Below are 26,422 nucleotides of genomic sequence, written 5' to 3'. Positions count from 1 at the left end.
AATACAAAAAAGAGAGAGCATTCCTCTGTTTTCATTATTTATCCAACTGCTTGTTCTTCTCCATAAATATTAAAAGTATACTAGATACTGCTTGAGAATATCATGGGATAGAGAGAGTTATATCTGATACTTTGATATATTTTATCATCCCCCCCCCCCAAATCAGACCCCTTCCTCCAATTATGAATAGAACAAGCTGTATTTGAAGCTAAAGCTCTATTTCATGCAGTAAGAAAGAATGACATTTCTTCTAAATGCCAAGCAAAAGGTTTCCCCAATACAGGCAAGAGGTATAATTTTAATGTGGCATTCTTAGAAGGAGAGAAAGTTGATAAATCTAAACGGGTATACCAATAACCAGGTCTGCACAATGTGTCCTGCTGTGTTATATGAAACTCACCAGTAATGTGTTATGGCCTGCCAGATGTTTGAAAACTCCCCTATTTTTGCAAAACAAAAAAAGGTGGTTTTGGAGAGACTGAGTGTGCTGCAGGCACGCAGTCACAATGGTGGCAGGTATCGTTAAAAAGTTTAAGTGATTTAGATTTGAGAAGTTGTGTGGCGGGAGGGTTAACTTTGCCTCCCCAAGGTTATCTCCCAAGTTTTTCAAAGCAGTTCTTTGGGGCTAGTTGTTAAATAATCAAAACCCAGAAGGAGATCCCAGTTACAGATAAACTTATACCCTCCAACATCCCATAGAGGAAAATCGGAATGCATGTCTTTTGGAGCTACGCGCTTGTGGGATCCAGGTGACTGGAATACGGGGATATTTCGGGGCTGTGCTCTCCTTGGTGCATCCTGGGATCCAATCAGAAGCTGGTGTGTCCCACTCAAGAGCAGAACAGTTGATGGGTATGTCATCTTGTCATATCTAGCTTTGGCCGTGAGATTGACCCCATCCACATTTTTAATCGAGTGAAGCTTTTGCATATAAGCAAACACTAGCTTTTGTCTGCCGGAGTACAGTACTGTTTAAAACTGTGCTTAAGCCTGTCTAGAAGCACAGAGCTGTGGCAGCATCCAGGTGTTTTGGAAAGGGGTACAGAACAAATGCCAGCAAAGAGCTTGCAAGCACCTGCTGCATTCAGGCAATCTGTGAAAAGCTAAGCATCTCAGGATTCAAATCCAGCATTTCCCAATTCAGAGGGCTCTCTTTTTCTAGTCAAAGGCAGAAATGAAAGAAAGAAGCTCAAAAGCATAACATATAGTACACTGAAAAAGAGAGAAAATAAATCTCACTATTTCTCTTGTTTGGGGTAAATTTGCCCCCTTGCCACTCGGGAGTGCAAATAAAGAATTGGAATTCAAAGTAAAAATAAAAGATTTTTTTATGCAGAAATTTTTAGGAAGTTCTTTTCCTCCCCAGAGGGGGAGAAAAAGTTTTGTTGTTCGATGTGCTGGCTTGCAGAGATTCACCTAATTACTTACAGAAGAAATGGACAAAAAAAGTCATGGAAGAACTTGGAAAAACACATTTGTGGTTCCTTATAAGATTAGCCCTGTTGGAGGGGAGATGGAAGAACACACAGAGTGCTCCAACTACAATGTCCTCATCCTGACCCACTTTAATTCTGAAGAGGGCTTCTAAGTCCAACTGGCTGGACCTGCTTAGCCATCTCCTTGTGATTAGGAACCCTGATATCATAAGGTTCCTGATCTTCATACATTCAGTCAAATGCCCCCTTCAATGCCGTTTTTTTTGTTAACTGTTGATCAGCAATACCAAGAGGCACCAAAACACTGTGGCTCCCAGGTGCTCCTTGGTTTCACATGCAGTGATTATGTATTTCATCTCTTTCCTGACAACCCACCCCACCAGCCTCCTTCTGAAACAGGGGCAGTGGGAGGGTGTATTAGTTGTAATGTGGTAGGTTCCGTATTAAATTGACACTTCTTGCACATTTATCTTTTGAACTTCCCAGCCATTCCCAAGACGAAAAGCAAAACAAAGAAAACAGTAATAAGCAGAGAGGGCCTAAGATGGAAAATTGAAATGATAAAAATATATATAGTGAGAATGAATGAACTAAATGATTGACCATTTGTCACTCTTTAATCAGATTGTCGCACTGCCTGGTGGTAAGGGATGGGCTTAGCAACATGATTAATTCCTTCATGTGTGTGGATCTCCATGTGTGAATACCTGTGAACTTAGGAGAGATTCCCCACTGCATATAGTGGAGCCCTTTGACTCCTCCTCTTCCAGTGCTTCATCACATGTGCATAGTGTGAATGCACTTACTGTGATGTTTCTAGCCAAACTTTACATTAGGAGTGGGAGGACTGTGATGGACCTATAGTTCAGTCCAGCCAGCCTTGTTTTGCTCCAGGGCTCCAGGGCAGAAGCATCATGGGTTTATTGAAGGTTTAGTGGCTGAGGAAAGGAAAGTGGGTCATGCTGAATCTTTTACCAGGCTCCATTCAACATGGAACATTTATTTCCTTCTTTTCTTTTCTTTTCTTTTCTTTTCTTTTCTTTTCTTTTCTTTTCTTTTCTTTTCTTTCTTTCTTTCTTTCTTTCTTTCTTTCTTTCTTTCTTTCTTCCCGTCCTTCCTTCCTTCCTTCTGCTTTTCTTCTATCATGGGTTCCAAGGTGGCATACATGTATGATCACCCAGATGCTATTCACCCATCTAGGCAATGAGTAGGCTTAGACCTGCTTAGTTCCAGCTAGTGTACCTTCAGATAAAAGCATGGTTTTCTTTTAAAACAATGACATCATAATGGGAGAGTAGTGGTAATGTGATTCTATCCAGTAAATCCAGCTACCAAGGAGTGGGAAGGTTAGCTTCCTCAGAGTGGCTGGGGAAACTGAGCCAGATGGGCGGAGTACAAATAATCAAATTGTTCTTCTTGTTGTTGTTTACTGGCGCTTATCAGGCCTTTCACAATGATCTGACAGGGCTTCGCTGTGGAGCATGTGCTGCGCCTGGAGTGTACATTTAAACAGTCTTGGTTAATCCTGGGAACTATGGTTTGTTAAAGGTACCAAGAATTGTTAGAAGACTACGTTCCCCTTAAAGGTAAAGGTAAAGGGACCCCTGACAATTAAGTCCAGTCGTGAATGACTCTGGGGTTGCGGTGCTCATCTCGCTTTAAAAGCTGAGGGAGCTGGCATTTGTCCTCTTCCGCACAGTTTTTCCTGGTCATGTGGCCAGCATGACTAAGCCGCTTCTGGCGAAACCAGAGCAGTGCATGGAAATGCTTTGTACCTTCCTGCTGGAGCGGTACCTATTTAGCTACTTGCACTGGCATACTTTTGAACTGCTAGGTTGGCAGGAGCTGGGACCGAACAACAGGAGCTCTCCCCGTCATGGGGATTCGTACCGCTGACCTTTCGATCGGCAAGCCCAAGTGGCACAGTGATTTAACCCACAGCGCCACCTGCATTTCCCTTACGGAGCTACAATTCTCTGTCAATTCCTCTCTCCAATAACTCCGAGAACTGTAGCTTTACAAACTACAGTCCCCAGGATTCTTTGGGGGAAGCCACAACTGTTTAAAGTGGTACTGCTTTAAATGTGTAGTGTGGATGGAGCCAAGTAAAGTAACAATAGGTTATATGCACTCCCCAGCCCCCCAGTAAGCACAAAAATGATTTATTTCACTGCTGTAGAGAGTCCCCATATATCTGGAACTGCAGAGAAGAATGTAAAGTTGGCATCTCCAGACATACTTGAACCCAACAAGAGTACTTTTTTCTAGAAATTAAGTGCCATGGGTAGCAGCAAATGCAGTGATGTTAGCTATTCATTTCTAGACGTTGTCTGTCGAGATAGCACATCTCTTCTGTGGTGATTGCATTTTCAAAGAAACTGAGTATTATCGTTGGAATGCTGAGAGAATTCAATTCGTCCTCCTATAATTGCTGGTCCAATTGCTGTGTAAAAGTGGATGTGCCAACATCACACTTCCTGAAGAGTGTCTTGAATAGAAATTATGGTGAAGAATATGTGTTGTTGATGTGTCTACCCCACCCCACCCCCCGGTAATAATTTTGTGACCTCTCACTGTCTTTTGAGTTTTTATTATCTCACTCCACTTCAGAAAAAAAGTAAAGTTTACTATGGTATATTCACAATGAGAAGAGAGCCTGTCTATAGGAATGCTGCACCCCACAAGTGTGATATTGAGATCTTAGGCTACATTGCAGGCTGCTCCTGCTGGATTTTCTGCCTTTGGCTCTTTGAATCCTATGACAATAGCTGGAGAATACAATAACTGTTATTTCAGCTGCATTATGTAACAGTGTACTTCCTCTCTTCTGACTCACAGCATGCAGACAGGCTGCAGCAGATTGAGTGTATGAGTTCAATAGCATGTCCAGTGGTCAAGAAGGTGGTTTCTGTACATACTGTAGAGGGAAGTGAAAGGCAGATGGGGCTCCTCAACCTGGTTAGGTAACCCATGTAGGAGAAGAAATACTCTGCTCCTAAACCTCCGCTGCCTTGCAGGGCATCTTTGGGGAAAGAAAAGGCTAAGGAATAAACACTACATAAATCTGGAGTGGAGTCCCCAAGATGGTTGGATGGTGTCTTATACACCTTCTTCTGGCAACTCCTGCAGCTGGTGCCAAACATATTGTTCTGCTTTCCTTTGGACCACATCAGTGAAGCCAAGAGGGGGTATTGTCCTTCAGCCAGCTCTGGACCTCCATACATACTGCCTAGGTTTGCACCCCAGGGACATCACTTCAGTGCTGCTAATGCAGTGGTTTGACTTCACCCCTGGTGGCAAGCTCCATTGTCTCTTGAGACGGGTGGATGCCAGCAACAAGTAGGATTCCAGGAAGCTGCCTTACACTGAGTAGGTTGGATCAGACCATCTAGCTCAGTATTGTCTGCAGCTTTCCAGGCTTTCAGAAAGGGTTCTTCCCAACCAAACTGGTGAATGAACCTGGGAACTTATGCATGCACATAAAGTTCTCTGCCACTGAGTTACAGCACATTTCACACCGAGGCAGATTGTTCATAGTGAGAGTTCATTGGTATTCTGAACCCGGATGTGGTAAGTTCAGGATGTTCTCAGATCAAGTAAGAGTCCATAAAAGGATCATCACTAAGTCTTTGTCTGTTCATCACAGTGATAAATGGGCTAACCTCACAGATCTAAACAAATGCATCACAGAAAGTGATATTTACAGATGACATTGCACTATGCAGTGTAGAGAAACAGGAATTGCAAGAGCTTCCAAGCAGGTAGAAGATGTTATTAGAAGAGAGATCGATCGATACAGACAAGACAGATTATAGGAGTTGTGGGAACAACAAGGCAAGAAGGAACACCTTCAATTTAGAAAATGAACCACGCATGAATTTAAATTTCTAGGCTCTATGATTATGAGAACAAATAAGGAAAGAAGTTAAAATAAATTTCAGAGCCAATTGCTCAAATGGCGGGGAATTATTAGGTGGTGTTGGCATTTGCCAATTACCTTGAGGAAGGAAGGCATATTAAACAATTGTTTACTCAGTTATGGTCTATGATGAGCTAGAAAAGAACATAGAGCTTATTTTCTCCACAGACTTAAATTTGTCTGTTATTCTCCTGCCCTGAGGAATCTGGGGACTGCAGATCTGTGGAGAGGATTAGGAGACTTTCACAAAGACTTCTCAACACCTTCTTTAAACAATTCTTAGAATTCTTTGGAAGAATCCATGATAGTTTATTGGTATACACCAGTTACTTGTATGAATCAGAGATAGAATCAATATGTATAGAATACAATATAGAAAGAAATTGGGTTTCCTAGGGAAAGAAGAGCGGTGGGCTGAGGGGAACTTCTATGTCAGATGTAGCATGAAATTATTACCAATATGTGATGTCTATAGTTGATTATTAACCTGATCCTCACAACCACCTCCATGGCAGCTGCTGATCATGCTGACTTCAAACCCTTTTTAAAGCATGTATTGAATGTGTTTATGAATTGCCTTTCTGCCCTCAAGAGTATACACAATGATTAAAACCAATACAAAACAATATCGAAACCACCAGAACCATCATTCAAACAATTCTCAGAATGGAATCTAAAACTCTTCAAGAGACAGGTGCACCAAAGCAGTGTTTACAGCCTGCCTAAAGCTAGGCAAAGATGGGACTAATCTGATTTCACAATCAGAGCACTACTGTAGAAAATACCCTGTCCCAAGTATGGACCAACTTAGCCTCTCTTGGTGGGAGGGTGGAGGAGTCACACATCAGGTGCCTCTAATGATGACCATGAATTTTGGACAGGTTGACATGGGAGAAGAAGTTCTTCCAGTTATTCTGGCCCCAACTCAGTTATAGGTGAGAACCGGCTCCTTGAATTGTGCTTAGGAACAAATTGGAAGCCAGTGTAGATGATTCTAGACTGGTGTCATATGGTCCATAAAGCACCAGCCTGAAAACAGTCTGCTCAAGCTGAAGCTTTTGATTACTCTTCAGGATCAGTCCCATGTAGAACACATTGTAGTATTCCAAATTACAGGTAAATAAGGCATGGATCACTGTAGCCACATCTGCTTTCTTGGCCCAGCTGGCACACCAACTGATGCTAAGCACAGTCTATCCTGGTCAAAACAGCCATCTGGCCTTTCAGCAGTTGCAGGGGGTCAAACGGTACCCCCAAATTGAAAACTTGATCCTTTAGATGGATCCCTTAGTGGAACTCCATCCATAACATGCTGTTATCTAAATCCAGCATTAGCTGTATATTGATTAGTTGTGCCTCTATTTTGTCCTGATTGAGCCTCAATTGATTAACTCCTATGCCACATGCAGAGGCAGTTTTGTGCAAGCTGATTGCATGATTTGTTGTGCATGGACTTTAAGCACTTAAAACAACACAACCCTGCTCATTAAAGCATGCTGAAAGCTATTAATACAGAGTTCCATATCTCTCATTACATTGTACAGAACCGCCTCTCTGTGATGTTGTTCATGAATATAAGTTAGCATAAGCATCAGGGTTGGGCTCCTCCATTGCTATAATGTATTTATAAGAGCACTTGTAAAGAAAGGTGAGATTAGAAGGGCTTTGCCATATGTTTATCACACACAAAAATGTTTCAGCCAGGCTGAGTTTAAACGGAGTGTCAACTTTGAAGAGAGGGTTCAAAGGAGTGGGGAAGTGTTGCCTTCCAAAGGCAACAAAGACAATGCTCAGCATTTTTCCACACTATGTTCATTGTTGAAACTGCTGCAAAACAGGTAGCACTGGTCCAGTTTTCCAGGTAACTGGAGCACACACCTATGGCTGGCTATACCATTAGGTTGAGTGATATGACTCAGGGTTCATCTAAGAAGCCTTCAGGCATTCTAATCTACTGTATAAAACCAAGATGTGAGCAGAGATAAGCACATTAAGATCCTCCCCCATCACATTATCCTCTAGAGTGGTACCTTGGGTTACAGATGCTTCAGGTTACAGATGCTTCAGGTTACAGACTCTGCTAACCCAGAAATAGTACCTTGGGTTAAGAACTTTGCTTCAGGATGAGAACAGAAATTGCACTGTGGTGGTGCGGTGGCTGTGGGAGGCCCCATTAGCTAAAGTGGTGTCTCAGGTTAAGAACAGTTTCAGGTTAAGAACGGACCTCCGGAACGAATTAGGTTCTTAACCCAAGGTACCACTGTATTAATTGGAAGGTAAACTTCAGAAGAGGGAAACCTTTTGTACTTGCAGATACACCTCCCCACCAAGTTTGGAACCTGGGAATATCAGGATTATAAATCATGGAAAGAGCTCCCCTTGCTTCAGAAGTTGATCCTCCAAGTCATGGAGGATGGGGTAATAGAAGGCAGGAGAGCTTAATGCTCTCATCCTCAGTCTCTTAATTCATGTGTTGGTTTTACAAGTGAGTGGATTGCCTGAAGAGTGCTATAATGAACATAAAAGAAAGCCTAAAATTGCATAAAAGCAGCAGCATACTGAAGTTCTAGATAGAGTCTAAAATTACTAATAACAATATAATGTAAAATAATGTAACAACATAAAAAGCACAAAAGTAGTTTTTCTTTTTCCTTTTAGCGTAAGCTCGCATCTGCTTTAAATAAATCTTGAGTGCAAAATTCAGGATAGCTCTTCTTACAGTGCAAAAAACTTGAGATAAGTTTATGATCACTGGCTGAAGTGATATTAGCTGCTGCCTAAAATCCCTGGAGAATTATTTTTTTTTTTAGTCTTATCTGAATTCTTTCAGCCTCACTCAAAATTCCTTTGATGTTTTTCGGAACCTCCACATCTACCCTGGACAGCACTTTAAATTCTGTAGCGTTTGGGGGGATACAACCCCTCCCCTGAAAACTTCTCTTCTTATAAAAATCCATTTGGTTTCCCTCATATTTTGTTGCCAGTTTTATTTGAATGTAAACATCCATATTTTCCCTGCCCCCACGTTTTTTGTGTGAAATCCATTTGCAATTCTACTGCGTATATCAGCAATATGATGGACTCTATACAAGTTGCTATTATTTATACATTTCTTTAATAATTCTTGATATAAACAATTGAAATATTGTTGATTCATAGTAGAACAACGTAGAACAGCCTAACAGCACAATCCAAACCTAAGATCCACTGGGATGAGTTTGGATTTGGTAGATTGGGCTTTCCTGTCTAGGCCAGGGTTCAGCTAGGGCTGCACTGACTTAAATCCCTCATCCCAGATTTGTTGGCGATAATGACAATGCAAATTGTTCACTCTGGCTCAACTGGGACTCAGCCAAGGCTCGGCTGGCAGAACTTAAACTGGCAGAATATATGGCAGCATGAGTCTTCAAAGAGTGGTCCAGGAGTGTTGCAGGGGCAGTACAGAGCAAGGGTAAATTTACCCCTATCCTAGCTCCCTTTCAGCTTGGTCATGTGACCTAGCAGCCTGGCAGACCTTAGTGGGCAGGAAGGGTGGTCTAAATCAAATTCCTCCAAATTCCTCTTGAACTGAGTTTGGAGTAGGTGTAATTTATGCCAGCATAATTTATGCCAGGTTCCTATAGTTAGGATTGCTTTGTAATACAGGTACATTGGGTGCTTTTCAATGTGTTTCAGCTGGATATAGACTGTACCTGCTGTTGACTGGAAGGCTTTGTGTTTGTTTGTTTGTTTGTTTGTTTGTTTGTTTGTTTGTTTGTTGTTTGTCTGTGTCCCTCTCTGTGTGTGTATATAATATTTAATGTTACTGTTTTAAAGGACACTGTGTGAGCTATGCTGTTCCTTATGTACCAATTTTAATCATTATTGGGAAACTTTAGATGATGATGATAGATAGATAGATAGATAGATAGATAGATAGATAGATAGATAGAGGGAGGGAGAGATAGAGATAGATAGATAGATAGATAGATATATAGAGCTACGTGCAGGGGAAAGTTCACTAGATTAAGATGGGGACACATGCATACATAGCAAAAAGATGACACTTGAGATGCTTTATCCAGACATTCCTATCCTGAAATGGAGAAACCAACTTTTATATCTGCAGCTAATAAAGATTTGGGGCTCTATTAAGTCGGCCAGATGTGCCTTTTGGTGCAGATTGGAATATGTGTCCAGGACTAGTAGCTGTTGAGCATGGCTAGATTCATGCAACTGCAGTTGTACTGTGGCTAAACTGTGTAAAAAGCAAACAGATCTAACTCTCTCTCTCTCTCTCTCTCTCTCTCTGTCTATATATATATATATATATATATATATATATATATATATATATATAAATCCACTGCCACAATGGTTATGATAGTTTACTCCACACTTCCTGATTCTTCTCTCAGGGTATGTCACCAGAATGCAATTTTGGGATTGGGATTTTGAAAACTACCTATATAATTTTTGGGGGATTTAGCCTAGCCCATAGTTGAGAATGTGTTTACATCATTGGAAACATCTTCTTTTATTTTAGATGGGTTGGTTTTTTTAATCTACTGCACTAATATCCCACCTGATCAAAGCTGTTTTAGGGTGACTTACAAGTCACAAGAATGGGTGACAGAGGCAATCCAGAGAAAGGGTTGGAAGACAGCTCCCAGAACCACGATGAGCTGCAGTTGCTTGGAGAGGGTCCATTTTATAAAATCCGTATTATAAAGTCAATATTTTTATCCACGAGAAATAAACTTGATTTGTCTGCGGTATAGGTCTAAGTAGGACTTTTATTGCAAAGGGTATTCACAAGGGCAAGCAGAGCTTAGCTGCAAAGCTGCAGACACGTCTTCTAACAAATTGTACTTTGATTCTAATTTAGTGCAACTGTTGTGCACCAATAAATCATCCAGAGATACGCAGCCCATATTCATTTCTCTGAAGCTTCGGGCTTTGTGCCAGTTGTTGCCTTGGAGTGTCACACTCGAACGTTATATTTGCAGCTGAAAGGTAGTTAAAGAAACAGTACATAACACTTTGGGCAATGATTTCTCTTCTCCTTTTGTCCATGATAAGTCCATCACTGAGCTTCAGGTAGAGCTCTGACTAAAATGTACTTGAACCATATACACCAGTCACAAACTCATTCTCCAAGCATGAATCCTTATGTAGCCAAAATAGTGTCATACAAACCCAGGAGCAAAGTACCAGCAGTTTTGCAGTTACCCCACAGGTAACTTGCAAAAACAGTCCATTCAGGACTGAACTTATTGCCATGAAAAGCTGACTAACTCTTGGGAGAGGAATAGAAAACAGGAGAGAAGAAATAACCTGAAAAGTTATCTTCTGGAACCTGAACAGGAGCACTCCACACTGAAAAATTTTGTTGCAGGTCCCATTTGTAATATCTTGATTGTATAAATTACTTAAGCCTTAGTAGGCACAACGCATCATATCGGAAATGGGTAAGAATGGCAAATCTGAGGCCATGTAACTTGAGACTTCGATGCATCTCTTGTACAAAGACATTGATAGTTACCACAGTTACTAAATCTGACTTGACTTCTCAGTTTCTTTTTCTAACAACCCACAAAGACACGATAATCAAGGAGCAGGACTTGATTCCATTTCACTTTCTTTTTAATGAGTCCATGTGGGGTTCATTACACTCAGATTTTCTAATGCTGCTCTTGCCCTTGGGGAATTAACATTTATTCTAGGGAGCAAAGTTTGCCCTCTACTTAAACCTTAGTCTGCCTCCCTGGCTTCCTTCCACCTGCCTATTTTTCACAAAGAGTATGTTTCATGGGGAAAGTTCCCCCCCCCCATCTACTTCTCTGCTCACTGAATTTTTCTGCAACCTTTCCCACCATTGTTTTGTTTTGCTCTCCTGGTTGACTTAACAGCTTTCTGTCTTTCTTTCTTAGTTTCAGCATTTTTTACATATACAGTGGTACCTCTGGTTAAGAACTTAATTCGTTCTGGAGGTCCGTTCTTAACCTGAAACTGTTCTTGACCTGAGGTACCAGTTTAGCTAATGGGGCCTCCCACTGCCGCGCGATTTCTGTTCTCATCCTGAAGCAAAGTTCTTAACCCGAGGTACTATTTCTGGGTTAGTGGAGTCTGTAACCTGAAGCGTCTGTAATCCAAGATACCACTGTACAATCAAAACACAATTTCATTTTGTCTCTTATTTTTGTCAGCTTCCCACCCTTTTTTCCATGGAGTTATTGTTTCTCCCCTTTTGCTGCACCCTATCTTTTATCTTTTAATCAGAACCACTATGTATTATAATCAATTACTTCTGATGCTCATAGCTCAAATTCTACTCATGTTCATCATGCTATTATCATTATTTAAGCAATCCAAAAAAGACATCCATTTCCCCACAAAACACTCATAATTAGATTCTACTAATTTTGCTGGGGTGACTTTGATGGTGAAGAAAGAGATTCATTCATTCATTCATTCAAAATTAACACCATTTTTTTCCTCTTTACCATCGAGGTCACCCCCAGTTTAGAAAGTTTATCCCTCTCACCCACCCCCATCACTTTCTGACATGCTCCTTTCTGTTCCACTGTCCCAGATCCTTCTCCACCAACTGCTCATTCCTTCAGTTAAGGCAGGTATCACTAACCTGTGGCGTTCCAGATGTTGCCCCTACCATCCCTAACTTTTGACTGGGGCTGGATTCCAACAAGTTAGCCACCCTACCTTGACTAATGCCTCCCTGGTTTGTTTTTTATCACAGCCTGGCATACCTGCCTGCCCTTCAAGCATGGTTTGTTCCCACCGTGTTTTCTGTGCTTGACTGTTTCCCGCAGTGATGGAACAAAAACAATTTAATGCTTATTTTAGAGTAATTGTGCTTCTTCTTCCCCACTTCTTATTGTGTGGCCAGAATTGGCAGCACTAGCTGATGCTTTGCTCCTGAGCCTAAGAATATACTTCTACGTTACAAAACATTAGTTTTATTAATGGAGAGAGTCTTGGATTCTGTTATATATGCGAAGAAAAAAAATAAGAGACCATGAGCTTCATTGGCACATTCACTGTCTGCATGGCCAGAATATTGATATGTTCCTGCAGCTATATGTGTGTTGTAATAATCTAACACAGTATGGTGGAAACAGCCTTAAAATCCATGCATCCACTTCCTTCATCTCTTGCGTTTATGGTTAAATAAAGAAGTGGGCTTTGCTCTGCTACACTTTTGTACCCGAATAAGCAGGGTAAGGTAATCAAATGTTTGTGAGGCATGTACCAAACACTGATTTGTTGATTTTGCTAAAATCAGTCAATCTTGTACTCAATTAAATTAAAAGTTAGTGATTAGAGGAGGAGAATGGATGGATTGATTCATGTGATAATCATGACACTCTCTTGCTTGTTTCAAGCCAGGAGAAAATGAAAATGGTTGAATTGAGCCTGTTGCTAGCTGACTGAAAAGTAATAATAATAGCATTTTGTACTTGAAATGTACCTGCTGTTCCAACCATTATTCTAAACCTTGAGGCAGGATCGTTATGGTAGTGGGCAGAACTGGGGGACAAAAAAACGGGGAGTGTTTGGGAGCAGAATATACGATACTTTTAGTGATAAGCGACACAAATTACAGAACTACCACCTCATGTTCCCTTGCAGGAAATGACATCTAGGGAACATGGGTTTTCTAGTTATCTCTGCCTGCTGCTTCAGTTTGAGAGAGAACCCTAGTTTGAAACAATCCTTTCCAGCTAATAGAAGGATAGTAAGCCCTTGTTTTTTCTCTAAAATGCCAACTCTACTGCTGATTACCCCCTGCCTCCTCTCAATGGTTGGGTTTGGTTTTGGTCCTTGGGAAGGGAAGGGAAGGTAGACAAATGAATCCTGCTTTAAGCAAGACCCAAATTTGAAGAGGTCAGCTCCTAGACTGCTCAGACTGGAGGCTTTCGTACTTTGAAGTCCTAGAATGCTGAATTTGCTCCCATCACTAATGCTGCTTATTGCTTTGGAAGCCAAAAGCTGCTGGGACAAAGAGTCTCTTCCTGTACAAATCCTCATGTCCCCCAGTTCCTCATGGGAGGCTTTGCCAAAATTCACTTTCCAAGAGGTAAGGCTGTGTAGTAAAGGTAAAGGAACCCCTGACCGTTAGGTCCAGTCGTGGCCGACTCTGGGGTTGCGGTGCTCATCTCGCTTTACTGGCCGAGGGAGCCAGCGTACAGCTTCTGGGTCATGTGGCCAGCATGACTAATCTGCTTCTGGAGAACCAGAGCAGCGCAAGGAAACACCGTTTAGTACTTACTAACACTGTGTAGTACTTACATTAAAATCTTTTCTGTAGCTTTACCATAGCTGAAAAACATTTCACCCAGAGAGGCCCTGCCAATTTGCTTCACTAGTCACTAAAACACAGCTTTTCAGTACTTTTTTTCTTCTTTTTTAATTAGGCAAAGCTTTTAAGAAGGCGGTGATGTGATGTGTTTTAAAACAACTAATGAAAAGGAGTAATAAAAATGAAACATCAGGAAAGGATGAGTGGGAAGTCAAGAAGTTATGTATGTATGCAAAAAAAACCCAACACCCCCCCACTATATATGATGATAAGAAAGTGCTGATGTGCACATGAGATATGTAAACCTGTCCCAACACCTAATATTTTTGAGGCATACACAACTGTTCACTGAAAGTGTGTGTGTGCGTGCGCGCATGTGCATAATCTTGCCTTGAGTATGGCTTTAAAATGTGGTTGATGATTTAAATCATCATCACCTCTCACGCCTGCTATTCTGCAAATTAGGAAGTGGCAAAGTCAACTTGGCAGTGGGATAATCTCCCCCATTCTGCACAACCACAACCAACAACAACTTGCTTCTGCCTAATTTTAAAATTCATGAACAAAGCAATGAGGAACACCCCTAATCGTTCATTAGTCCCATGCTACACACAAGCAGACAGTACAAGTGCACTGATTTTCACCACACATCATCCACATTGAGGGTGCAAGTCTGAACTAGGGAGTCTCTACACCAACAGAGTTTCTATAGGCACAGGAGACTCCCCACTTAGACCTTCACCCTCCACGGGTTGGGAGAAGGTATTTAGCATGCTCATCCTTGCAATTCTTGTTTGTAAATTTTGCATGCAAACAGAAAAACTATGCAGCGCTTGTGTGTGCATCACAATGAATGTTCTTCAAACTTTAGGATGGCATGGAATGGCCTGTAACGGGGAGAAATTTGAAGCAGACTCCATGACGTAAATGCTTTATCTATGCTGACTCTTTTGGCATATATATATATATTTAATATAAAAAAAGGAGAAAAAAGAGAAAGCTACAATTTGACAAGGTCAAGGTAAAATTATGAATCAGAGGCAAGAACTGAACATTCCCCATGCTCCCGCCCAACCTGTCTGCTAATGCAGACACTTCAAAAACTGTTTTTATTTTTTAAAATTTTTTGGTCTGGTTATTGACCAAACTTCTTAAGGTGATTTTGATAGCACTCTGTCATGTGCAGCACAGCATTCTGCCTTGATGTCGACTAAGGCACCTTTCCCATAATAAAAACATCAAATATCAATTCTTCCATATTGTGCATGACTGAGTGCAGCAAAAGCTCAAATCTACACAAGCAATTTGACATAACAGAAATAGGCAAGTGCTGATACAGTTTTTGAACTCATCTTATTTTGGTTATCCCTTTGCTGGGGAAAAAATGTTTTCATTTTATTGGGAAGCTGTTGATGTGTGAAAATGGAATGGGGTATGAACAGGGTATTTAAAAAAGCAAATATAGTTTACTAACGTCTCTGTCCGTTGCATGGACAATACATATTATTCTGTTTGTTTTCCTAGTTAAAACTACCTGTCCGTTTTCAAAACTAGCTTATTGGTGGGGGCTTTTGTTGTTGCTAATTTGTTTATTCACTCTAAAATTTCTGCTCCTTCTACAGGCAGGCCTTTATAGTAGCATACACATATAAGAACAAATAAATAAAATCTACAGCAAATCAGTGTAAACAGGAACATTTAAAGACACAGAAAATAAACCAGAACCAACATATAAATTGAAAGCGCCTTATACAAAATCAGAGTGGTAATCAATCATCTAGTTCAATATTATCCTACACTGAATGGCAGTATTTCAAACAGGGATATTTCTCAGTCATACCTAGAAATGCAGGGATTCAGCCAGCAGCTTTCTGTGTACTAAGTATGTGATCTGTCGCTAAGCTACCACTTGTGTTTACACAATCAGCAAAAATATATACCTTTTGTATTGCTCAAAACAATTTGAGCATACATCAGTTTGCTTGTTTACTTAAAAAGCTTTTCTAAACAGACAGTTTCCCTCAGTTGCTTTGGTTTCCTGGATAAGCTATTCTCCAAGGAGGCCACCTCCACTGATAAGTCCCTGCTGCTACTACTATCTATCTGCCTAAAATCAGATTACAACCTTTGCCTTACATTTCATACAAATGGGAAATGCTGCCTGAGTCACTGGAACAGGAAAGCTGCAGAATATAGGAGACAATAATAGTGTTCTTACCTTTTTGTCTAATGACTACAAAACCTTTTAATGACGTTGTTGGAGAAAGCCCCATTCCGTATCATCTTCCATTATTTTCTCAGGGTACCAAAGAAATAAGTAGCAGAAAATTACACACACACACACACACACACACACACACACACACACACACACACAGTGGTACCTCTGAAGAAGAATTGATGCTTTTGAATTATGGTGCTGGAGGAGACTCTTGAGAGTCCCGTGGACTGCAAGAAGATTAAACCTATCCATTCTGAAGGAAATCAGCCCTGAGTGCTCACTGGAAGGGAAGATCGTGAAGCTGAGGCTCCAATACTTTGGCCACCTCATGAGAAGAGAAGACTCCCTGGAAAAGACCCTGATATTGGGAAAGATGGAGTGCACAAGGAGAAGGGGACGACAGAGGATGAGATGGTTGGATAGTGTTCTCGAAGCTACCAGCATGAGTCTGACCAAACTGCGGGAGGCAGTGAAAGACAGGAGGGCCTGGTGTGCTCTGGTCCATGGGGTCATGAAGAGTTGGACATGACTAAACGACTAAACAACAACAAATGGCCAGACATTGCATTTCATGTGATTGAGTCACCGTTTCGTTATATGGGGAGATGCATCTTCCTACCAAGACTATTTGTATAAGCTTGACCCGTGACTGACTGGTAACATGATAGTGCTAAATCTAGGTTAATGGCACCCTGCTCTTAGGTTTGTGTGCATTCATATGCCTAATTGACTCTATCAACAAGAGGCTAGGATGTAATGTAGATGCCATCTGGTCCTAATTTCTGCTTTCTATCATTATTGTCAAGGTGACACCCCTTTTCTAACCTAGCACAGACTTTTTATCTTATTTTGCATCTAGCACAGATATGCGGTCCTTATCATATGTGTATGTGTGTTTATAACTATCTTTCTCTATATATTTATCCTATCTTTTGAACCTTATTTCCCACTATAACCCACTATGCCCTCCAATTCTGCTCTGCCACAAAACAACTTTAAAATCTTACCTTGGCCTTGTGTTTCTTTCTTCATGGTTGTTTTCAGAGGAAATCTCTCTAGAGGGAATGAAGTGAGAAAATTGGAATATGCAGAAAAAGAATACCTCAAGCGACCCTGGATTTCCTTTAAGTAGAAAGTGAATTCTATATCAATGTTATCATATCTCAGCTCAAGCTAGGAACTTTTGGAACTGCAGATGGGTGCTCCATGTGGTGAACTGCAGAACTGCAGTTTAGAGCATTGTCTAGGACAGCTTTTGCAGCTTGGTTCTCTCAAGATGTTATTGGACTACAATTCCCATCAGCCCCAGCAAGCATAGCCAGTGGTCTGGGATTGTGAGAGTTGTATTCTGGAGGGGACCAGTTTGGGACAGACTGAGAGTCGGACATTCCTGGGCAGGCAGGAAAGAAAGGCTTCCTTTGTGAGCAACAAGGTCTTTCTGGCTCTGCTGAAATACTCAGCTCTGACTTACCCATGACTCTGATTCCAGTCAGATCCTGCTTCTTGGTTCTGATTCCCTCTTGTTCCATGGCTCTGTCTCCATGACTCAACACCTGGTTGCTGACTCATTTTTGACAGTTGCCTATGGGCCATTCCTTATAGTGCTACAAGGGAAAGGGTTAATGTAAGCTTTGAGAACATGAGAAAAAGGCTTGAAAAAAGAAAGGATAAATTACACCTCTTCCAAGGCAAGGCAAAGGGCAAAAAAGAGTTGCCTTCTTCATCTGGATCCATTTCAGTCGGGGTTTAGGCCTGGTTTTGGCACAGAAACTACCTTGGTCGCTCTGTACAATGACCTCTGTCAAGAGAAAGACAAGGGGAACATGTCCCTGTTAATTCTTCTTGGCCTCTCAGCGGCTTTCGATACCATTGATGATGGTATCCTTCTGGAGCGACTCTCCGAACTAGGAGTGGGTGGCACCACTTTGCAGTGGTTCCAATCCTACTTGGATGGTCGCTCCCAGAGGGTGTTACTTGGGGAGTGCTTCTCAGCCCCATGGAACCTCCAGCGTGGGGTTCTCCAAGGCTAAATTCTATCCCTCATGTTGTTTAACATCTACATGAAACCGCTAGGTAGGGTTATCCGGAGGTTTAGAGTTCGTTGTCAGCAGTATGCTGATGACACTCAGCTCTATTTCTCCTTTACATCTGCAGGTGAGGCAGTGGAAGTGCTGGACCAGTGTCTTGCCTTGGTAATGGACTGGATGAGAGCCAACAAACTGAAGCTCAATCCAGATAAGACTGAGGCACTGTTAGTGGGTGGTTCTTCAGACCAGATGGCTGGGAGGTTGCCTGCTCTGGATGGGGTTACGTTGCCCCTGAAGGAACAGGTAAATAGTTTGGGGGTACTCATGGATCCTTTGCTGTCGCTTGAGACTAAGGTCTCCTCAGTGGCCTGGAGTGCCTTCCATCAGCTTTGACTGGTGGCCCAGCTATGCCCCTATCTGGACAGGGATAGCCTAACTACTGTTGTCTATGCTCTGGTAACCTCAAGGTTAGATTCCTGAAGACGGTTTGGAAACTTCAGCTGGTGCAGAATTCAGTGGCCAGGTTGCTCACTGGAACAAGACGGTTTGAGCATATTACACCAATCCTGGTCCAACTGTACTGGCTACAATTAGTTTCCAGGCCCAATTCAAAGTGCTGGTTAAAGCCTTAAATGGCTCAGGACCACAATACCTCAAGGACTGCCTCTTCCCATATGAACCTACCCGGACCCTGAGATCATCTTCTGAGGCCCATTGTGTGCCTCTGCGAGAGGTCAGGAGGGTGGCAACATGAGAATGGGCCTTCTTGGCAGTGGCTCCTCATCTGTGGAATGCTCTCCCCAGGGAAGTTTGCCTGGCGCCTTCACTATACACCTAGGCACCAGGCAAAAATGTTCCTTTTCAACCAGGCCTTGCCTGACTTGATCTACATCTTATACCCTTTTAAAAAATGCTGGTTCTTTTGGGGGGGGGTTGTTATTGGGTTGTTGGTCTTGTTTTGATTTTATGTATTGGATATTTCATGTGAACCACCCTGAGAACTTCGGGTATAGGTCAGTATAGAAATTAAATAGATAAATCAATCAATCAATCAATCAATCAATCATAATCATCTCTGGGTCTGTCCTTACAGCACGAGCTTCATACAATGCATCTTGTAAATTATAAAATACCTTTAGAGTAAATATTTAAGGTTGCATTATCTGCTGGTCTTTATTAACCTGGCTGTCCCCCATGCATTCCATGTAAGATGTGGTCATTAGCAAAGGCTATTGAAGAAAGATTACTGGTAGTAATTGCTCCTTTGTTCCTGGGGGTGATTTGGGCTAGGAATGTATGACTTTTTTTCTCCTTTTTGATTTTTCAAACAAGGAAAAGAAAACTGCTTCATTTGATTGGCATAAGATATTATATATGCTTTCAGTCTTCTCCCTATGTGGATTTTATTAGCAATAGCAACATCTGTGAAATACTTTTAGTTCATTGTGTTTTGCTGATCAACATCATCAACACTGGTGGTATATTGAGGCTTTCAGGACTTCATTTAGAGTTTCAAATAACTATAATCTAAAAAGCATTGGCAGAAAAACATTTAAAAGATTTATTTTTCCTGAGTGGAAACACTGCCGATTTTGACAGCAGCCTCTATTGTATGGGGATAAGAAACAATGAATTCACAGCTAAAATGACAAGAGTGGAACTAAAGTGAAGATTATGATGAAGCCAAGTGCAATTTCCTTTTTTTTTTTTCCTTCTCATTCTTCTTTTTGCAAATTAGGAGGCTGGAAACAGTGTCACTGTCAGATTGCTAAAGTTTCAGATTAATGACACTTTTTATAGCACACTCAAAATGTGTTATAACAACTGATTGGAAAGGAAGACTCTTCATCTTCTTGATAATAGAATCAACGAAAAGCAGCAAAAGTGTCACTACCAAATACCTTACCTTCTCTTACACACGAAGCTTTTTTATTCTTATTTAATTGGGCCAATAGTAAGTGGGAATGGGAAATGGAATAGGAGCTCCTCCCACTCATATGTTCTTCCATGCAATAAACAGGATATGTTCCAAATCACATTCTTCAGTTCACTTCAGTGGTAGAGCTTTGTGGGCTTCCCATGAGCATCTAGTTGGCCACCGTGATTAAAGGATGTCTTTGGTCTGATCTGGAAGGACTCTTTTTTGAGTAGTACTTTATAGACATTGGGGGACGCGGGTGGCACTGTGGTCTAAACCACAGAGCCTAGGGCTTGCCGATCAGAAGGTTGGCAGTTCAAATCCCTGCAATGGGGTGAGCGCCCGTTGCTCGGTCCCAGCTCCTGCCAACCTAGCAGCTCAAAAGCATGTCAAAGTGCAAGTAGAAAAATAGGTACCGCTCTGGCGGGAAGGTAAATGGCGTTTCCGTGTGCTGCTCTGGTTCACCAGAAGCTGCTTAGTCATGCTGACCACATGACCCGGAAACTGTCTGCAGACAAACATCGGCTACCTCGGCCAGTAAAGCAAGATGAGCGCCGCAACCCCAGAGTCGTCCGCGACTGGACTTAACGGTCAGGGGTCCCTTTACCTTTACCTTATAGACATGCAAGGGACTACATAAAGGGCTGGAAAAAAGTGGTGTTGGAGAATAAGAGTGTAGAGGGTATAAGAAAAAAACTCCCTCCTCCCCTTCTACTGAATGAGACCTCCACTGCGTCAGAAGCCCTTCCACAAATGAAACCATTGTATGTGAATTGCTGCCAAAGTATAATGAGCAATAGCAACATTTGCTACCTGTTAGGGAAGCCTTCTCCCCCTCCCCACAAGAAAAGTTGAACTGAAGGCATGCCTCTGGCTAGACGACACCTTTAATCTAGTATCAAACCTGATAAATGTTGATGGTTACCAACCAAGGAAACCTGGCAATTGTCACCGTATAAAAAGCACAGCTACATTCTACATGCTTCTTGGGAAAGACATGACTGCCAACTGGTATGAAACAGGTTTGGTGTATCTGTGGTGCCCTTACACTTCATGTAATGGAAAGGAACAGCTTGTTTTCATCTGACTGATGAACCTAGCCCATGACACGCTTGTGCCCAAATAGCTTCCACTCTCATTAATCGACATGGGTCACAATCTGCGTAGAGTTTTTCTACATACCCAGCTGAAATGTATAGGAGCCATAGCAAATCACTGTGTGAAGCCCTGCTTAAGTTTCCAGTTAGTAGAAATCTTCAGGATGCTTAATTTTCACTTGATCATATTCACACACCTTTAATATACAACTTCTTGCAGTTCACCTGATTCCCTTTGTTAAGTATCTGGTTGATTGCAAAGAGCAGTGAAAGGGAACAGTAGCATTCAATGCATAGAGGAAGTAAGGAGAAGTATTTGTCAAGTTTTTATAGAACTTAGAGAAAGAGTATGTGTTAATGGGTGAAACCAGCTACAACTGATGGATATGTAGAACTAATATATTCCAGTGGTTAAGTTGAAGTATACAATGGAGAGAAAGCACAATGAAAAAGGAACATCTAGCACAGCTAGCCCTTAAACATGCTAATTAAATTAAGAGAGGGGGTAATCACTTCTTTAAACCTGCAGAATTTTATTTATTTTCCCCTTTTCAGTGGTGTTTTTTTAATGTAATAAGCATGAAAAAAATATAAATAAATAAATAAATAAATGATACATGGTGGAATATCAGCAGGTCTATGTGGTGCCTTTTGTACCTATAAATGTAAAATACACACATTTATTCAATAGCAGATTTTCTGGGTGCTGTGAAACGGCGGATTTTATTGTGTTCTGACCAGTGTTTCTGAATAAAACAAATATATTTGATACCCGACTAGTCTTAAACTAGTGTGTGGATATGTGTTTCAAACTACATATGGTAGCAGCAGCAATGGGAACCCCCCCCCCAAAAAAAAATTTTGTGTGTGAATGTTGATAGTCGCAGATAAATTTTGTAAAAAAATAAAATAAAAATCACAGAAAGCACTGACAAATGCTGACAGTGTCTGTCAGCATTCACTAGTGTAGTTTGGAAAATGAAGAAATGTGAGTCTAGCTTCAGAAATCTGCAAAGTTTGCCAGCATTCACATCTGAGTGTCAGCCTTCACCAAATGATGGACTTACTGAAATCTCTTATTTTTAGTCCTGAAGGACAGGTTACCAACTGGATGAGTATTCCTGATAAATTACATTATATACCCCTGTATCTTTTTTAAAAAATAAGAAGCTTGGAGATTTCTGAACCAATGTAACTTCCTCCCCTCCTCTAAACCCTACCAAGAATCTGTTCCACAGCAGAACATGCCTATCCTTACATGCAGCTCTGAACATGCAAACTGTTCCAGTGTGGGGGGAAAATCTGTGGCCTGGGGCACGAATCAGACATGGATATTAGAACAGAAATGAGGAAAATATATAGTAGGAAATAGCCATGTCTCCCTTGGCTCCTTTGGGCTCAGACCTGGGATGGCAGACTTTGAAGGAAGACAGGAAGGAATGGGACAGAGAATCTAGAACAAATGGGAGCTCTTGCCTCCCTCAGAATAGATCTGGCTTGAATCCCAGTTGCCTCCCGTCCTTTGTAGGAGAAAGAGGATTCAGAGGAGAAGGTGTGTCCCACCCAGTGATCAAAACTCCCACTGTTCTAGATGCATTTTGCGACAGGGAATTTCATAAATGCGAGCAGTTTCTGAGCTCTGGGCGCAGTACTGAGCCTAAGATTTCAGATTAAAACTGCAGAGTGGAAGGAAAGGGGGACCTTTTTCTGCCTGTCCACTTCCAGCTGCTCTCTGAAGACTGGAGAAGAGACCCTCTTAAGAATATTAGAGGGGTGGGCAGGGGAAGGAGTAGACCATGTGAAAAATGAGCATAATATTTTAGCTGCAGTACATTCATTTTCAGCATACTGTTCTTGTTATAAAAAAAGTACATCTAGACATTCTGTTATTGTGCCCATAACCTAGGTTTAAGGTGCCATTTAGCTCCTAGCTTTCATATCGCAGTTTCTAACACTGGTCCCACCTGGGAAAAGGCATATACATTTATGCAGTAACAGAGATTCTTGAGAGAAAGGATAAGGCACGACTTGGCTTTAAAGCTTGGCGGGTGATTAAAAATCAGGTTTTCCCAGGGGAAGGCAGTGGGACACGTGCAAGTCAGACTAGAGGCCTATTTAGTGTGGCATTGAATATGCTGATAGGCATACTATAGTCTTCCATACTACAGATTAAGCTAAAGCTGAGAGAATCCAATTTAACAAGTGGTTGAACAAATTTAACCTCTTTTTTTCCTCCTCTCAAATAATCTAAAAGCTTCTAATTAATAGATCTCTTTTTAATGTCAACCATATCAAAAAATGATGTTAGTTATTTAGTATTGTTATAGTATAGTATTGTTTTAATGTTTCCGTATAATTTGTATTTATATTAACCTTGGGGGCTTTTTGGTAAACCAGCCTATGACCACTTTTGGGGAAGGATAACATAGGCTTCACTAAATAAATAAATGAATAAATAAAATAAACAAATAGCTAGAAAGACAGACAGACAGACACAGAATCTAAGAAAGGAAGAGTGCAAGATATAAAAAATGCCCTAATTTTTATTTTTTTTGCATCAGAAATACTAAATTGGCTTTCCTAGAATGTCGTCAGAAGATTTTCATCTCTTCATTTTGCTGATAAAGAAAGGCTAGAAAATGTCTTTTGCTTCCTGGCTACAGCTCGGGGGGTGGGAGAGAGAGAGAGAGAGCAAAAAAACCTTCAAAAAAATCAGAAGGCAATTTGAGACTTTGAACTCAGCGATTTTTCTTCCTATCGTAAATGATCTATATGTTTCATTACTTTATGATCCTTGAATCCTCAGGCAAAGGTTCAGTTGCACAAAACAAGTTTCCTAGATCCTGAAACAAACAGAGAGATGGTCAGAATTCCAAAACAAGTATGAAAAACTCACTTTAACCCTTCTCTGCCTGTGCCATGGCTTAGTCACTGCCAGCCTGCCAGAATATGTCATGTTCAACTGATTCATACTTAACAAAAGCAATTTGTGGTGTATGTGTGTGTGTGTTTTTAAGTGTTTAAACACACATGTCTGCATAACCTCAAACAACTCAGCACCTGGTAGTGTCAGAATGAGTCATTTTTTATTCCAGTGACTGCCCTGTCAAAGAATACTTGAGCATGTTTTTGGCTTGCCCTTCAACACTCATGTCCTGGTGATTTCCTGAAGCTTTTGTGAAAGACATTGGCTGTCAAAATGACACTATTCAGGCTACTGTGATGGGGAGGAAATAGCTCTCTGGGCTTCTGGTAGAAATCATAGTAATAAGCCCTTCCAAGAATGCCATTCTCTCTCTCTCATTTGAGCTAGGGCTGAAGTAACATGCTGTAGCATATTGCCAATTTTTGGAAATATAAAAGCTAACAGTTCTCTACAACTATGCCTAATCTTTAGGCAAAACACACAATTTCCTTGCAGTAGAGAACAGTTGTATCAAGAAACATGGTGACTTTTATATTCTTAACGCCAGAGATTAATTTATGTTGTGTACTAGGTTAAAAAAAAAAAAGCCAGTAGAAACTGAATTAGTTAGGGTGATTGGTGAGAATGTACCCTCAAAGAACACTTCTCCTTCTTTTTTTCACTAGACACTCATGAACCAAGATAATTGATATTTATCTTGAATTTCTGTGTTTTAAAAAAGTATTAAAATCCTACTGGTCTATTATCGATATCAGTCTTCAAGTTATAATGTCATGCTTCTGTGCTCATATCCTGAAAGGTACCTGCTCACCAACAAGACTCCTGGAAATCAGAGTCTGTTGTCACAAATAAGTAATGTGGCACAGAGTTCCTGTGACTGCATTATTTGAGATTGCAAGCAAAAGTTGTATGATCGAAACCTCACCCTCTCCTATGGATGAGTAGCATGGTCAGGAGGAAATTATATCAATGGACAAATGCAATCAATGGCTTTGAAGCTGGCATAGAGGACTTAAAATTCCGCACTTAAAAATGGAAAGCATACTGCTGGTGGTCAACAAAAGAGGTTTAAAGACTGTCTCAAGGCAAATCTAAAAAAAAAAAAAGTAGTATAAACACTGACAACTGGGAAACACTGGCCTGTGAGCGCTCCAATTGGAGAACAGCCTTTACCAAAGGTGTCATGGGTTTTGAAGATGCTCAAACTCAGGACAAAAGGGAGAAACGAGCTAAGAGGAAGGCAAATTCACACTGTGATCAACTCCCACCTGGAAACCTATGCCCCCACTGTGGAAGGATCTGTGGATTCAGAATTGGCCTCCATAGTCACTTATGGACTCACTGTGTACATGGAAGACAATCTTACTTGGCTACGAGTGATCGCCAAAGAAGAAGCATGGTCAGGAGGAAATTAGATCAATGGGCAAAAGCAATCAATGGCTTTGAAGCCAGCATGGAAGGGCCATTTTTGCCTTCTTTCCAAATTGGTGGCAATTGTTGGCTTATATTTTTGTTTAGAAGTAACGTATCCAAAGGACCAAGATACAAGTGGGGAACCCATAGCCATCCAAATGTGGCTGGACCCTGACCATCCAAATGTGTCACCCCTGACCATTGGCCATGTTGTCTGTGGACTGGAGTCCAACTACATCTGGAAGATTAGGGATACCCATCCCTGCCTTAATGGTAAGACCACTAGAATATATGTATTTTATGTGTTTCCCAGTTGCAAAGGGTGACTTGTGTTTGTTCTACACTTATGCTCAGCTATCAAAATAACTGAGGATTTAAATATAATTGTCTTTCTAAAAAAGAAAAAAAAAAGGACAGCAATTTAGTTTGTTCCTCTCCCCCACACACATGGAATATGCTCCATCAGGAGCATGGCACACTAATTGCAGTGTAGCTAAAGCGAAAGTCATGTCAATTAAACAGTAAAGTGAGAATGATTCATCTGGGCAAACAATGAATTCCTGATGGCAACTACATTGTTCACTTGCTGTTTAATTATATTAATTACCGAAGACCATTTTGCAGTTGAAATTCCAATTGTCAAAACGAGTGTTGATTTCAGCCGCTGACAACCTGGCAGTTGAGTCTGACAGTTGTGAACAATGTTGATGTATTGCATCTGGAGGAGGGCATTTTTGGATTACAGTGAAGTGTAACACTATGAAAACAGAAGTATTCCAGCAACACATTATATGTCTGAAGCTGAACAGACAAATCATCTTCATTCATAAATATGTCAGAGGAGAAGCACACTTACCTTTTTTTACAGTGTGAATGATCCAGGACGAAGAGCTATGCAAGTTTCAGAATCCTAATGACCCAATCTCTGATATTGGCAGAAATTCACTATTCTGTCAGATTGCCCCATCCTGATCTCAGGTCCCATATGCAAAACTTGGCTCTGCTGCTCAGATTGTTTGGTAAAGCAGACACCAACTGGGAGCCAATATATAGTGTGTGAAGGAATCCTGTGAAAAGTGTATCTCACATTGTTGGGATCAGCTGAATCTGTTCCAGCTCCCCACATGATAGACCACAGAACTGCAAGTGAGAACTTCCAAGTG

General features: G+C 41.1%; 1 protein-coding gene across 4 annotated transcripts in view; it reads left to right on the top strand.

The window, feature by feature from the left end:
- CDH18 (cadherin 18) overlaps positions 1 to 26,422 on the top strand; it is a 614,393-nt gene that overhangs the window by 188,730 nt on the left and 399,241 nt on the right. The window lies entirely within an intron of this gene.

The sequence above is a fragment of the Podarcis filfolensis genome (genome assembly GCF_964270895.1).
Source record: "Podarcis filfolensis genome assembly, chromosome: 7".
Classification (NCBI taxonomy): domain Eukaryota; kingdom Metazoa; phylum Chordata; class Lepidosauria; order Squamata; family Lacertidae; genus Podarcis; species Podarcis filfolensis.
Note: the sequence above shows the minus strand (reverse complement) of the source record. Positions and strands in the feature narration are given on the sequence as shown.